Source organism: Pteropus vampyrus, unplaced genomic scaffold, assembly GCF_000151845.1.
Source record: "Pteropus vampyrus isolate Shadow unplaced genomic scaffold, Pvam_2.0 Scaffold19, whole genome shotgun sequence".
Lineage (NCBI taxonomy): Eukaryota > Metazoa > Chordata > Mammalia > Chiroptera > Pteropodidae > Pteropus > Pteropus vampyrus.
In genome coordinates, this window is record NW_011888800.1 from 7315786 (window position 1) to 7331634 (window position 15849).

At 33.9% G+C, this 15849-nt stretch overlaps 1 protein-coding gene and 2 pseudogenes across 2 annotated transcripts in view; all 3 read left to right on the forward strand.

Moving 5' to 3' along the window:
* MGA (MGA, MAX dimerization protein) overlaps nucleotides 1-15849 on the forward strand; it is a 130732-nt gene that overhangs the window by 11412 nt on the left and 103471 nt on the right. The window lies entirely within an intron of this gene.
* On the forward strand, nucleotides 7573-14674 carry LOC111736249 (annotated as a pseudogene).
* On the forward strand, nucleotides 10319-10437 carry LOC111736354 (annotated as a pseudogene).

Consider the following 15849-nt stretch of genomic DNA (forward strand, 5'->3'; position numbering starts at 1 on the left):
GCTTAGACACTTCAAACAAAAAGGGAGGGTATGTTGTTAGTTAATTTCGAGTACAGTCCATGCAGCAAGCATATTTACAGAAGCAGAACAGAAAACTGATTAGCCTTTTGAATGAAAATTCCTCTTCAGGAAGTTCCTCCCACCCTTGTGCTTTGTTGTACTTATAGCAAACACTGGATATAATGTGTTGAAGACTAGAAGAATATTAAGTGACTGGTGGTATTAAAAGTGAAAAATATGAATTAGAGGCTATGTAGCAACTTGGAAAATATGTTCTCAAAATGTTAAATGAAGAGTAGAACTCAAATTGCGAAGATCCTGCTGTAAATTATGAAAAAATAAAAATACATATAAAAATATACATATACACATATGGAAATTCAGAGGAATAAAAAGTTACAGTCAGTGATAAGATTGTAGGTATCTTAAATTACATTATTTATTGGTTTATTGATTTATTTGTGTTTCCTACTAGAATGTAAGCTCAAAGAGGTCAGGATTTTATCTGTCCTAAAACAATGCCTGGCTGATAGTTTTTCAGTAAATATTTGTTGATTAATGAATTGAATTCAGAAATTTCTTTTTGATGGCTTTACTGTTTAATGCTATAATAATGCTTATTAAAATTAAAACAAAAAAATTAAAAAGGAGATTCCCAATGATTTCAACCTTTCTTTAATACATTATAGCTTCTATTTACTCTCATCACCCTTACTGGCCTCTTTTAGTCCTTTTAAAAGGTGGTATCCCAAACAAGACATAATATAGTCAGGATTTAGGCAAGCCAGGCCAGCATATAGAGGAATTATTTCCTCTCAGGATCGGGATACTAAATCTCCATTTTAGAGTTTTTTGCAGATATGTCTCACTGTTGGCTTATATTGGATTTACTTTGTTGGTATTTAAAACTTTAGTTTTGCTAACACATTATAACAATTTTCAACTCTTTTCACAGTGTTTAACTGCTGATGTAACAGAACTGGCCAGCCTGCCTTTCATGTATTTTTGTTTTTTCCTGTCTACCTTCATTGAAAGTGCTTATAAGTAACAGAACATTCAAAAGATGGCTAGCCAGAAAATACAAGAAGTAAAACCTCTGGAAAGTCTATACATTTTATAATTCTTCAAATAATTTAATGATGACTATACATTTTCTAGGGCTTTCTTCAGAATTCCAGAAATGGTAGGAGTTACGTACTTGGATAAAAATCAGAAACTGATCTCTGTCTTCAAAAAGTATTGAAAACCTGCTTTCTCCAGGAAAATGTACCATTATAGCCTTACCCTTATTTTCCAACACTGTATCCAGAATTATCAATCATCGGTCCTCTATTATTCATGGCTGTCATTGGCTCTGATAGCCATGGGGTTGGCAAATTTTTTTCTGTAAAGGACTAGATATTACGTATTTTAGGTTTTGTTGGCCAGAGGGTCTCTGCCTTAACAACTCATTTGTGGTATTGTATGGTAAAAGCAGCCATAGACACTACATAAATGAGTGGACATAGCTGTGTTCCAGTGAAACTATAAAAACAAATATCGGGCCTCGATAACCCTTATCATCTATATACCACCTTTACCATTCTATGAAGATAGAGTAATAGAACTCTAGATTGGAAATTATTTTCCTTCAGAATTTTTGAAGGCCTTGCTTCTAGCTTCCAGTGTTCCTTTTGAGAAATCCCTTGCTATTGTCTTGATCCTTTATTTAAACTGGTTCCTCCCTGCCCCTTCTCCTGATTCCCACTACTTTCTTTGTGCCTTTTACAAGTTACTTAAATCTTCATCACTTTTCTTCATGAGTACAATGGGATAATAATATTTACCTTAGCTTTGTTGTGAGGATTGATGGGATAAGAATGTAAAGTGCTAAAAACAGTTTGGCATATAGTAAGAGCTTAGTAAATAGTTGTTATTATCATCAATATCATCATTTACAAACTGAAATGCCTTTTTCAGTGGTTTTGACAGTCCATGACTACCTCTTGGAACTGTAGGGTTCCTATGGTGTGGAGTCTTGCTTTCATATCCAAAGTCTGGGATAGCCTGAAGTGATACTAGAGGGCTTTAGGGTTAAGGAGTGGGAATGAAAATAAATGTAGAGAATCCTGTAGCTCTGAGCCTAATATAGAAGTTGGAGTCACGTAAGAATTTGGTCGCAAGTTGCATTCACTGCGTTTGGAAGGAGAGATCAAAGTATATGTGTATCTTTCTTCACCTGGGTGACCCCTTACCAGAATTATGCATGTTAGTGTGAATCACAGTGTTTTACAAGTTAACTGTATATTTTCAAAATGAAAGCTTTTTAGCACTGCCGTTTTTTTTCCAGTTATTTTGAAATGTTATAACTGCCTTTTTATTTTAAATAGTATCAGTTATTGCAACCAGCATTTTATATTGTCACTAAGAATTTAACATAATTAGATCAATAGAGGTAACCAATATTGATGCCATTTGAAACAGTAGAAATTGAAAAGCCATTTTTTCCAGATTGAAATATTTTTATGCATACTCTATTTCCTCAAATTCTCCCTAATTTTGTTTTTTTTGAGGACTCTTTGCTTTCTGAGTGGCATGCTAGGAAAAATGTGGATAGCAACAGACCTGCACCATCTTTATGGGAAATAGGGAATCATTATAAAAATAATGAATTATTATTTAATTAAAAAAATTTTTCGATGAGCCTAAGATTATATGAAATACACTTGCCATATCCCAAAACTTCAGCCTAAATTTAGCTGGTTATTTTACTACTAGCGTTTGGTCCAACAGGATGAGAAATTTGTTTTCACTCCTGGAAAAGTAGCTACTTTTTAAGGAATGCTTACTTATGTACTGGTCATTGTGTTAAGTACCATTACCTGATTTAGTCTCTTAAGTGGTCTCGTCTTCCTGACCTTGTTCTCTTATAGCATATTCTTAATATAGCAGCCAGAGAGATGCTGTTAAATCAGAGATGCTGTTAAAGTCAGGTCATGTCATGCTCAAACACTGTAGTGGCTTCCTGTTTCTGGTAAAGTTAAAAGCTAAAATCGTTACAGTGGCAAATGAGGTTCTATATGATCTGATCCCTTTTACATCTTTGACCTCATCTTTTACTATTTTACTGCCCACTCTCAGCTCTAACTCCTTAGCCTCTTTATTTTCCCTTGTTCATGTCCTTTCATTTCTGATTTCCTGTCTGGACTACTGCATGACTTGTTTCCTCAATTCTTCTTGTCTTGATTCAAATTTTGCTTGTTTTCCTATCCCTCTGCTTTATTATTTTTTTCTGTAGCACCTATCACTAAGTAACATCATGTCATATTTATTTATTTTGCTTGTTTTATGTTTCCCTTACTAAAATTTAAGTACCACAGGTTACAGATTTTTGTCTTGTTCATTGCTGCTTCCACATCACTTAGAACAATGCTGGCGCACAGTTAAGTGCTTAGTGAATGAGTAAATTGTTACAATGTTATAACATGAGCATTGTTATTACCTTCATTCTCCAGATGAAGAAACTGAAGCCCAGAGAGGTTAAATAATTAGTATAAGGTTATGTAGCTCTTACATTCTGCTAAGTGGCTTTATTTCCTATTATATCTAACCATGCCTTCTGTGCTGAGTCATAGGACATTATTTTTGTGTGTGTAAATATCATATACTCACGTTTTTGTGCCTTCCCTCATTGTTTTCTCACTGGGAGTATTCTTTTCCTTTCGCGCTCCTTATTGAGGCAGATCTTTATTTGCACAAGAAATGGTAACTTAGCGAAGAGTCAAGAGAATGAAGGTTGTTGGGAAGGTGGAGGGATGAATATTGTGAGCTAAGGTCACATAGTAGGAAATATATGTATGTTTAGGAAGATTTTGGCTAGAGTGAGGTTTTGTTTTAGGGGTATGGTAGGTGCTAAAATTAGGGGGAGGGTTATGACCTCATTGATTGGGAGCTTTGAGCTTCAGACTAAGGAGCTATTGCATCTTGAAGGTTTTTGAGCAGAAGAGTGATTATGGATTATACCGCTTTAAAAAATATTTGATTTTACTGTGGTAATGAGAATGGCTTGGAATGGGAAGAGAATCAAATTAGGAACACTTAGGATATTATTATATTGCTATAGTTCTGAAGTGAGGCGACAAGGACTGAAGTTGAGAAGTGAGAGCAGAAATTAAAGCACAGAGAGGAGACACCTACAACATGACTTATAAAATCTGAACTACTTACTGTGACCTACAAATGTTACATGATCTGACCTTTGCCTATTTATGCAACCTTTCCTCTTATTCTCTATGCTCTTGTCACACTGGCTGTTTCTTTGAATAGTTTTTTTTTTTTAATGCCTTTGCACTTACCTTCTCTTTGCCTGGAATGTTCTTCTTCAAGTTTGGTTCCTTCCTGTCATTCAATTCTTGGGTTAAATCACCTCTTAGATCTTTCCTGATCACCGGTTTTAAGCAGCCTCTCTTATTGCTTCATTCTTTATTGCTGTCATCGAAGTATATGATTACTTTTTTTAAAATTAATTTTATTTTATCAGTGACAGTTTAACAAGCTAAATACCATTGCAAAGCATAAAAAAATTACATTTTCTTATTTATATACCTACATATTTCTACATAATATGAATACATGGCTACATCTTATATAAATTGAGGTGAATTTCATATAACATAAAATTAACCATTTTAAGATGAACAATTCAGTGGCATTGTTCTGCAACGTCCACTATCTCTATCTAGCTGCAAATCATTTTATGCCCAAGTTAAACCCTCCTACCCATTAAGCAGTTTCTTTCCATCACCTCTTTCCCCTAGTCTCTATGTATTTCCTGTATTCAGTGTCTATGGATCATCTATTCTGAATATTTCATTTAAATGAAATCATACAATATGTAACCTTTTGTGTCTGATTACTTTCATTTAGCACAATGTTTTGCAGGTTCATCCATGTTGTAGTATGAATCACTACTTCGCTGCTTATTATGGCTAAATAATATTTCATTGTTTGCATAAACCGCAATTTGAATCACTACCTGGTTTTAAAACATATATTTGCCTGTCACTCTCCCTTAGAATGTGAACTCCATGAGAGAATGGACTTTGTCATTTTCTCTGCTATATTTTTGTACCTAGAAATGTACCTGGCACTTACTGGATTTGAAATAGGACTTGATAAATCACCTGTGTGGGAGAAGCCCTCTGAATACAAGGTTTTCAGCTTGGATATCTGTACCATTGACTGAAATAGAAAAGTCTGGAGGGATTTTGGTTTTTGAAGGGAAGATGGAGTTAGGTGGGGGTAGGACATCCAGATGGTGATGTTCAGTAAGTGGTGGGAAATGTGTAACTGCAGCTTGCAAGAATGGTAGGACTGGAGCTATAATTGTTTTATTTTTATTTTCATATAGTGTAACATACATATAGAAAACTGGACATATCATAAATGTACAACTTGATGCATTTTTACAAGAGTATACCCTTGATCTAGCACCTGGATCAAGAAAGAATTATTAACAGCACTCATGAAGACTCCTGGTGATGAGCTATATAGTCTTTTAATTGATATTTGTTCTGTATCTCCTTTGATTAAAAACACTTTGAGACAAGGACCTGTTTAACTTATCAAAGTGGTCTAATAAGGTGATTTTTGTTGATGATTGCTTAGAGGAGTCTTATTTCCATATAGTCAGCCCTGGATGAGGAAAGCCCTTGGTCTAGGATTGTATTCTGTAGAACTTTGGGGTAATTTCCATCTAGTCTTTGTTGTTTTCCTTGTCTTTGAACTCCCATAGCATCAGTCTACTTTACTTGATTTATCACTTTAATGTTATCTATGGTTCTTTAATTTTTTTCATGTGTTCAGTTCATATTCCTTATTAGAAAATTAAGTTTTTTGAGGTTGGGAACCTTGTCTTATACTTCTCTATGAAGTTTTACGTGCTGTTACAGTGCTGAGTAAGTGTTAAGTTAGTGCTTTATGGCGAATTGTTTTGAACGAATGCTAGATTTATAAGTTTGTTATGAAGAGTTCTTCAGATAACTATAAAAAGAATATGTTAAAATGCAAGTTTATGTTCACTACATATAAAAAATTTTAAAAGAATGTGAATTGACAGAAATTTTTAGAAATTAAACTTTTATTTTACTTCGTCTTAATTACTTTTTGTATGATACCCTATTTTAAAGACTAAATAAATTCCAACTGAAAATATTTGAAAACCTTAGCTCTTCCTTAAGTAATGTTTTAATTACAGCTGAACACCTAAAGTATCAGAGCTGTTAGGTGTTGGTTTCTGTGGATGACTGAACTAAACCTTTGGATCACATTACTGTTAAAGAGTGACAGGCATGAATTAATATTATAATATTTCTACATTTATTGTATTTTCATAGGTAGTTATCAAATGTCTTTAAATGTAAAAGAAAATTTCCAGTTTTTCATGATATATTTTTATTTTAAAGTATTTCAGTCTTACTCATACATATGTGTGTATATATGAAGCTCAAATGGTAGCCGATTTTCTTTGGACAGCCTTTAAATTCAGTATCAGGTAGGCAAATACCGTGAAGAAATATGTAGTGTTGACTGTTTTTCTGCATGACTTGAAAGCACAGTATGAGCCCATACAAGTGGGTTGGAAGGTTGCCCTGTTCAATTGAAGATTAAATAGCTATGTATGTACCTGAAGCTGAAATTCTATTTTCTGTGATACTTTTCACTGGGTCATGGAGAGACCTACTCCTACGAGGTAGCCACAAATAAGTATCATAATCAGGGAGAAGCAAATACCCTAGGTGTCTAATTTCAGTGAATTTTTTATCAGTAAAGGTGATTTGTCAAATGTATAATTAAATACAATTTAACTTTTATACTTTTATGAGACTTTCACATTCATTTCTTTTTGAAAAGTCTTCATCAGACAGGTTGATTCAGAAAATATGAGCATAATATTACTTAATTCTACATATTTCCCAATGTTATCCATATTCTTCAGTTTTTTATAGTACTTGATTATCATCTGAGACCTTTTTGATTGAGGGAGAACTATATTTAAATTTTTTTTTGTTAATTTTATTTTTAAACATATAAGTAATACATTATTTTTATGGTAAAAAATCAAATGATACAGAATTTTATAGATTAGGGAAAAAAAAATTCCTTTCTGCTCTTCCTCCCCCCTCCAATCTTTCTCCTCTCCCATCAATACTGCTATTAATAACTTGGTATGCATCTTTTAAAAACTTTTTCATTTGCATTTACATATATAGCAGTCCCCCATTATCTTTGAGGGTACATTCCAAAACCCCCAGTGGATGCTTGAAACCGTAGATAGTACTGAACCCTATATACACTATGTTTTTGTTTACATACATACCTTTTCACTTAAAGGAAGCGTTTTACTGGTTCTCTTTGATTTATCTAAATTGCCAGCATTGCTACTCTTGCACTTTGGGGCCATTATTAAGTCAAATAAAGGTTACTTGAACAAAAGCACTGTGATACCTTGACAGTCGATCTGGTAACTTAGACACAGCTAAGTGACTTAACTGGGGTTAGGGGTGGTGGTACAGGGTAGTGGGTAGTGATAGCATGGGTATGTGGGACAAAGGCATGATTTGTGTCCTGGGCAGGCTGAAGTGAGATGGTGTGAGATTTTATCACACTACTCAGAATGGCATGCAATTTAAAACTTATAAATTGTTTATTTTTGGAATTTTTCATTTAATATTTTTGGACCGAGGTTGACTGAAACCATGGGAAGTGAAATTGCAGATCAGGAGGATTACTCTGTGTGTGTGTGTGTGTGTGTGTGTGTGTGTGTGTGTGTACACACACACACACACACACACACACACACACACACACACAGTTGTTCTTTTAAACCTGAATGGAAAATCAAGATTTTTCTTTTTCCACTTAATATGTTTTAGAGATCTTTCCTTATTTGTATATATGATTTTATCTAATACTATTGTAGAGTATGGTTGTTCTATAGTTATTTAACCATTACCTAAATGTCCTTAAGTATGGTATTTTCCAGATTATTTCAATCATTACTATAGTGAGATCTATGTTAATATTTCTTGTTTATATATTTTTCTGTAAATGTTCATATTTCTAGACAAGAAGTGAAATTGTTATGTTGAATCTATGTACTTTTAGAATTTGATAAGTGTTGTCAAATTGCAGACCTAATATGCCAGTATATCTTTCTACACATAATGTATGAGAGTACCTACTTCCCCCCTACCTCCTGCCAGATTATTTCCTGGTCTGAAAAAGAACTATCTTGTTTTGATTTACATCTCCCTGATTAGTTGTGAAATTGGATGTCTTTCCATATGCTTATTGGCTTTTGTATTTTTCTGTGAGTTGCATATTCATATTTTTTGTCACTATATGTATTGGATACAAATTTCCTTGTGTTCTGGATATTAGTTCAGATAGTAATCCTCTGCATGTAAAGTATGCTGTTAATATTTTCTCCCAGTCCGTTACTTACTTTTAACTTTTTTTGTGATGTGCTCTACTATATAGAGGTTTACAGTTTTGGTGTAGGGATAGTTCTAGTCTTTTCCTGTATGACTTCCAGGTTTTGTTTTTTTTACCCTGTAATTGCATATATTCTTTTGTCCTAGTATAGTTTTTAAAAATCAGTCTTTAATCCACCTCAGTACTTAGCTCTTTTAATTCATCGCAGTTTGTATTTGTGTGGCATAAGATAAGGATTTTTTCCCCATATGGTCAGCCCAGTTGTGCCCAATATAATTAACTGGATACTTTTTTAGTGATTTGAAATGCCATTTTTTTTATTGTGGTAAAATACACATAATGTAAAATTTACCATCTTAATCATCTTTAAGTATACAGTTCAGTGGTATTAAACACATTCACATTGTTGTGCAGCCATCAATCACCATGATCCATCTCCATTAACTCTTGTCATCTTGTAAAACTGAATCTCAATGCCTAAACAACTCCCCTCCCCCTGGGCCTCCGGCAACTACCATTATACTTTGTCTTTATGATGAAATACTTCTCTTTTATCATATATTTAATTCCCATTTAGTCAGTATCTAGAGTCTCCTTTCTGTTCTATTTATCTGTGCATCAATATCATATGTCATTCCATATTCCTATTTTATAGCTTTTGAGAGCAGGTGGAGAGAGCTCCCTACTCTTTCTTTTCTAAAATTTTACTGGATAGTCTCATTTCGAGAATTTCTAGTTAAGTTTTAGAATAGACTATTAAGTTTTAGAAAACATTCTGTTGGGATTTTGATTAGAATTACATTAAATTTATAAAATAATTTGAAAACAATTCGACATCTTCACATTTGAGTCTACCATCCTGGAATATATTTATTTATTCTTTTTTGTTGTTGTAATCATTTTTAGAGCTTTATAATTTTCTTCATATCGGTCTTTCATGTTTCTTATTAGACAGTTAACTAAAACGAATCTCCTTTGGCTCATTTTATTTCTGTAAAGCTTTAAGAGAAAGGAAAAACCTAAAATTGTTTTGGTGATTGGCTATAATGGGCTTTAAATAATTTTGTTTTGTTTTCCTTTTGCTTTTTTGGGTTGACAGTGCTGCAGAAAATTTTTTGCCAATGTCATGATAGGGCAGCTATTGTTTCTTACATTTGGTAGGTGGTACCTGTTGAGACCAGTAAGCTCCCAACTTTACCCTAGAGTCTGGGACCAGTACTGTCCCTGATCAAGGAGAATTTAAGAAGTCCTAGGATGGTAGTGCAGGCGTAAGTTAGTTTAGGGCTTAAAATTTTTTTGCTATTATAAAAAGTGCTGCAGTTCATACTTCTGTAGAACAAATTTCTACACGTGTAATTGCTGAGTTAGAGATTAAATAAAAGACTGTTAATTTATACTTCTACCAAAAGTATATGAGTTCTTGTTTCTTTGTAGCCTCACCAGCGATAGATATTGTCTTATTTTTGCCAGCTAATAGATGAAAAATGGGATTTCGTTGTTGAGTTTAATTTACCTTTTCTAATTTCTACTGAGATTAGGAATCTTTTTAGTAGAGTTATTGACATGTGTATTTCTTCACATGTGAATTATGTTTTCATATCTTAAAAATTTTTGCATGTTTTATACTAGGTTGTTTTTTTCCTTTTTAGGATATGTATTATGGTTGGTAATCATTTGTCTATATATACTTAGGGATTTTTCTTGCAAACTGTTGCTTACATTATTTTATTAATGGAGGTTATCCTACTGTTGTCTAAAAAATTATTTTTCTGTTTTCATAGCTGTATATCTGTTATCTTTTTCTTTTTTGTATTTCACCAGTTCATTTAAAATGAAATAACTTGTCTATGGCCATGCCACCCTGATCAGGCTCTATCCCATCTGATCTTGGAAGCTAAACATGGTCGAGCCTGGTTAGTACTTGGATGGGAGACCACCTAGGAAGACCAGGTGCTGTAGGCGTAAAAAAAAGAAATAACTTTTGTGACTTTTAAGGAACATATTCATTATGTAAGCCTAGTTGTGTTTATAAAATAGCATTTTTGCATATGTTTTATTAATAAAGTTATTAGATTTGCCTGCTTCCTAAGCACTTAAATTTTAAGTGGAGAAAAAATAGACAAGCATAGAATGCTTTATCAATGAGATTTTGGGTCTCTACTAAATAGAAACTGGCTTTTATTATATACCTGATAACTTAAGACAGCTTCTTTTACATAGTTAAAAGTCTGGAAACACTTGAATTGAGTGCATCAGGAAGAAACCTTGCTTAAGTTTCTGTTTCTTAGAAATTTTCAGTATTTTAATTTATCTAGTACCTACTTTTTATAGAACCCTCTGTCAGTTGTGTTGAAAGATAGTGAGATTGAATTTCTGTCCTCTAGGAGTTTAGGATGGGCAATGACCCAAGGCACTCTATGATGTGTTCAGTGAGTGGTGAAGAAACTTCACTGGAGAAAGAAGAAATTATCTGAAGTTGAATAGTCTGGGTAAACTTGGTGGAGAAGCTGTGTAATTTGAGCTGGACCTTGAAAGAGGAATGGGATTTTTCCTTGTGCTAAGTACTATGCACATGGCACTTTATGTGAAATTTTTTCATTTAATCTTTCTAACAACCCTATGAGACAGGTATAGTTACTATTCCTATTGTAGAAATGAGGGAACTGGAGATTACAGTGTTTTCAGTGGGTCCATCTATATGTATGAAAATCATAAAAAAGGGTCTGGAAGGATACACACCCAATTTAAATATTGATTCCTTCTGGGGAAGGGCACTGAGATTTCGAAGGTGGAGATGAAAAGGAGGCTTTGTAATTTTGAGTTATTGTTTAAAGATATATTACAAAAGAAATAAATTCTAAAAATAAAAATTTTTTGGAACTAAGATAACAAGAAAGGAAGTCTCAGGTACTAAAGATTTTAGGAAAGAGATCTACTTGCAAAATAGTGTAAGAGAATCAGACTTAGATTGGCTCGATGAATTAAAAAATACAGGTATTTATTGGGACAAAACATAAGATCACCAATATTGAGTTTAAATTAGTCTGTCATGGTAGAAAAACAACAATTTTATAACATGATTATTATATCCACAAAGGTCATAACATTTTTTTGGATACCAACATTGCAGAAGTTGGGGAAAAAGTTGTTTAGTTAGAGAGTCCAAGCTTACAGAAAATGATTAAGATTTCTTGTATTATTGGGATCAGAATTAAAGAGAGTGACTCTTATTTTTTATTTATCTCAAGATACAATGTTATTTTCTTTCCCCCTATCAATGGGATGTGACATTTATTCATAATGGTGGCAAGGTGGTGTCATTTTTGCTCTCCCAGGGCTTTTATTCAATATCACAAGCTAACAAGTGCTGGAAGTAGTATTTGAACCCAGACCATGTGGGTTCAAAGTTCTAGATCTCAGCTGTTGTGCTACTAAAAATGGAGAGACAGGAATTCCCAATGGAGAAGCAGAGTTTATAGAGGAAGGTCAGTATAAGGTATGTACAGGGCGTATTGCAGTAAACCAGTGTGATTATAAGGTAGAATTTATGGCAGGAAATGATGAGAGATAAAAGATAAAGGGGCTTTTTGAGACTACAGTGTGGATTATCTTGAAAATGAGGACAATTAATGGATCTAAGGATGGATGTAAAGGATTCATTCATTTTACAAAAATTATATTGAAATAGAATTTCAGATACATAAAAGATTATTCTTTGAGATAAGAGTGAGTGAACGTGTGGCATTGTGATTTATCCATTCTTTACAAAGGTTTTTTAGCGTCAGTTGATCTTTACAATATACCAGACTCTTCAAAGGAGAGGATAAAGTCCTATCTTAGCAATTCTACTTCAGTTTTACATAGGATGTTTCTTTGAGAATGTTACTACCACTTTATGTTGTGACAAATATACATAACATAAAATTTACCAATTTAACTATTTTAAATTATATAGTTCATTGGAATTAAGTACATTCACAATGTTGTGCATCACTACCATCTGTCTCCAGAACTTTTCATCTGCCTGCACTGAAACTATACCTGTTAAACTCTAATTACCCATTCCCTCCTCCTGCAGTTCCTGGCAACCACCATTCTACTTTCTGTCTCTGTGAATTTGACTTTGCTAGATACCTCATGTAGGTGGAATCATGTAACATCTTTGCACTTTTGTGTCTGGCTTATTTCACTTAGCATAATGTCTTCAAGGTGCATTCATATTGTAGTACGTGTTAGAACTTCCTTCCTTTTTACAGTTGAATAATATTCCATGGTATGTATATACCACATTTTGTTTATTTGTAGATGGACATTTGGGTTGCTTCTACATTTGACTATTGTGAATAATGATGTTACGAATACTGGAGTAGAACTAATTTGTTTGAGTCACTGCTTTCACTTCTTTTAATTATATACCTATAAGTGGAATTGCTGAATCATTTGGTAATGCTGTGTTTAACTTTTTGAGGAATCACCAAGCTGTTTTCCACAGTGACTGCACCACTTTACATTAATTCCCACCAGCAATACACAAGAGTTCCAGTTTCTTCACTTCCTTGCTAGCACTTGTCTTTTTGGTTATAGCCATCTTAATGGGTATGAAGTGGTATTTCATTGTGGTTTTGATTTGCATTACCCTGACTAGTGTTATGGGGAATATTTTTATGTGCTTATTGGCTATTTGTATCTTGTTTGGAGAAACGTCTATTCAAGTCCTTTATTTATTTTTTAATTAGATTGTTTGTATCACCACTTTTTAGATCTAGTAAATCTCAGTTGTCTTTTGAGATGAACCAAAGGCTCATCACTACCACTTAATTTATAACATATTGATATAAATTGTGGTAGGGAGGACCTCGTTATTAGGAGATTGATATTAAGTATTAAGTTATAATTTGGGAAACCGCTTAGTTGGGGATGACTGGCTCAGATTGTTCATGACCATCATTATAAATTATCCAAATGTTGCATAATAATCTCTATTGAGAAGGTGGAAGTCATTGTTGTATTTCTGTTCCTTGGTTTTTCTGCAGCTAGGAACTATTCCTGTTTTGATTTCTAGTTTTGACTAAGAGTGTGCTTAATAATAGTTACCTTGCATTTACCCTTTGGCCTCTATCCACTTTCTCTAATTCATTGATGCAGATGAATTTTAATGTTATTAGGGAAATTCATCACTTGCTCACATTAATAATCCTGTAACCTCATGGTAACTCCGAATGGAAATATTTTTCAGTGTGGTTCACCTGATAAAAAGATGAGTAAAGTAAGAAATACTTTTACATAAGATAGAATATTATCTCTCTGATCTCATTTTTCTATTATTGTCCCCTCTGTTACTTCTCTTCAGCTCTAATGTCTCCTTGCTATCCCTCGAACACTCTGGAAAATCTCCCATCCGAGAGCCTTTGCCTGGAATATTCTTCTCCCAGATATGGCTTATTCCTTCACCTCTTCTAAGTCTTTATTTAAATGTTACCTGTTTGGTGAGCCCTAACTTCACTATTTAAACTTGTAACCCTTCCGAATACTACTAGTATCCCTTTCCTGCATGATTTCCATAGCATTTAATTACCATACAACATATTATATATTACTTATATAATTGCTTGTCTCTCCTCCCCAACCTGAGACTAGGCTCCTGTATAAGCTTCAGGGAGACAGTGATTTTTATCATTTTGTTCATTGCTATATTCTGTAGCACCCACAAGTATGCCTGACATGTGATAGGGGTGACTTTTGAGTGTTAAGAACACACTATAATGTTATTTTAAAAACGAATGCAACAATACTTTGCATTCTTCCTTCTCATCCTGGGCCTGGTGGAATAGTTCCTGCAAAGGAGGGTGATGAGAAAAGGGCCATTCTGCCGTCAGTGAGGTAGTGACCAGAGACTACAACATCACCATTTACAAGCACATCCATGGAGTGGGATTCAAGAAACATGGCCTTTGGGCATCCAAAGAGATGCCGAAATTTGCCATGAAGGAGATGGGAACTCTGGATGTGTACATTGATACCAGGCTCAACAAAGCTGAGCCAAAGAAATAAGGAATGTTTCATACCACATCTGTGCGCATTTGTCCAGAAAATGTAATGAGGTTAAGAGTCACCAAACAAGCTCTATACGTTGGTTAACTATGTATCTATTATTACCATTTTCAAAAATCTACAGAAAGTCAATGTGGATGAGAACTGACTGCTGATTGTCAAAATTATAAAACCACACACATACACACACGTGCTGATGCTGTCTTAGAATTTGAGTAGGAATATATGGTAATTCTTAATTTGGAGGGCACAAAGATAGCTTTAAAAATTTTATGAGAGCTATATGGATTGCCTCGTTATTAAAAATAATAGGTCTGAATTGAACTTATTTATGTGCTAATAGTGTTGAACATTTTCCATGGTTTTTAAAAATAGTTCACTTTCCTTTGTAAATTTCCTGATCTTTCCATTTACTTATCAAGTTATATTTTTATGGGTATGCGTGTAATTAATATATGTGTGTGTATATTTTCTTTATTTTCCATGTTGTGTTAGTTTACAGAACTTTAATTTTTTATGCAGTCAAATCTGTTTTTATTATGATTTTTTTTTTTATTTTTAAGCTTAGAAAATAGGCCTATCTTCCTCTTCTTCCTGCCCAGAGATTTGATAAATATTCACTTTTGTTCTAGCTTCTTCCTAAAAGAATGAAAGTGTGTAGAGACCATAGAATTTAGGAAATCATAGGCAACTGGTTGCTAATTGAGGTCATGGTTGTGGAAGAGATTGTTTAGGGAGAGTGTTTAGCTGAAGAGAGAAAAGGAGGGAGAACTCTACAGCGGACCAACATGTAGGTGATTTACAAAGAATGAGAGTTAAGAAGACTAAGAAGGAAGTCAGTGATAAGAGAATATGGGGAGAGGGACATAGCAGAGCCCAAGAATGAAGCAAGTTTTAGGAGTGGTAGTGTTTTAGTGGAGAGATGGAAGTGTAGTACAAGTGCCTACAATTTTAGTCTTGAAGAGTTTAGCAGGGAAAGGATGAAAAGAGAATGGGTCACAGCTTGTGAGATAGGAGGTAGAGTTGAGGAAATTTTTTTGTTTAAGGAAGGGAAGAGTTTAGCATATTTATAGAAAGAGATGTTGTAGTTAGAGGAAAGGGAGATACTGGGTGGGAAAAGTTAATCGAAGGTTCCAGAGGAGGTTTGGGATTCTAGGCTTAAGAGTTTCGGTGGGAATTAATTTTAGAATGGAACAATACCTCTTACTTTAAGAGAGATAGGAAGGAGGTAAAAATGGCTGAGGATCTAGGAATAGGAGAAATGAGATAATTTGGAGGGATTGTGCCTGATGGACACTTTTTAGCTATGCGATTTATAATCAA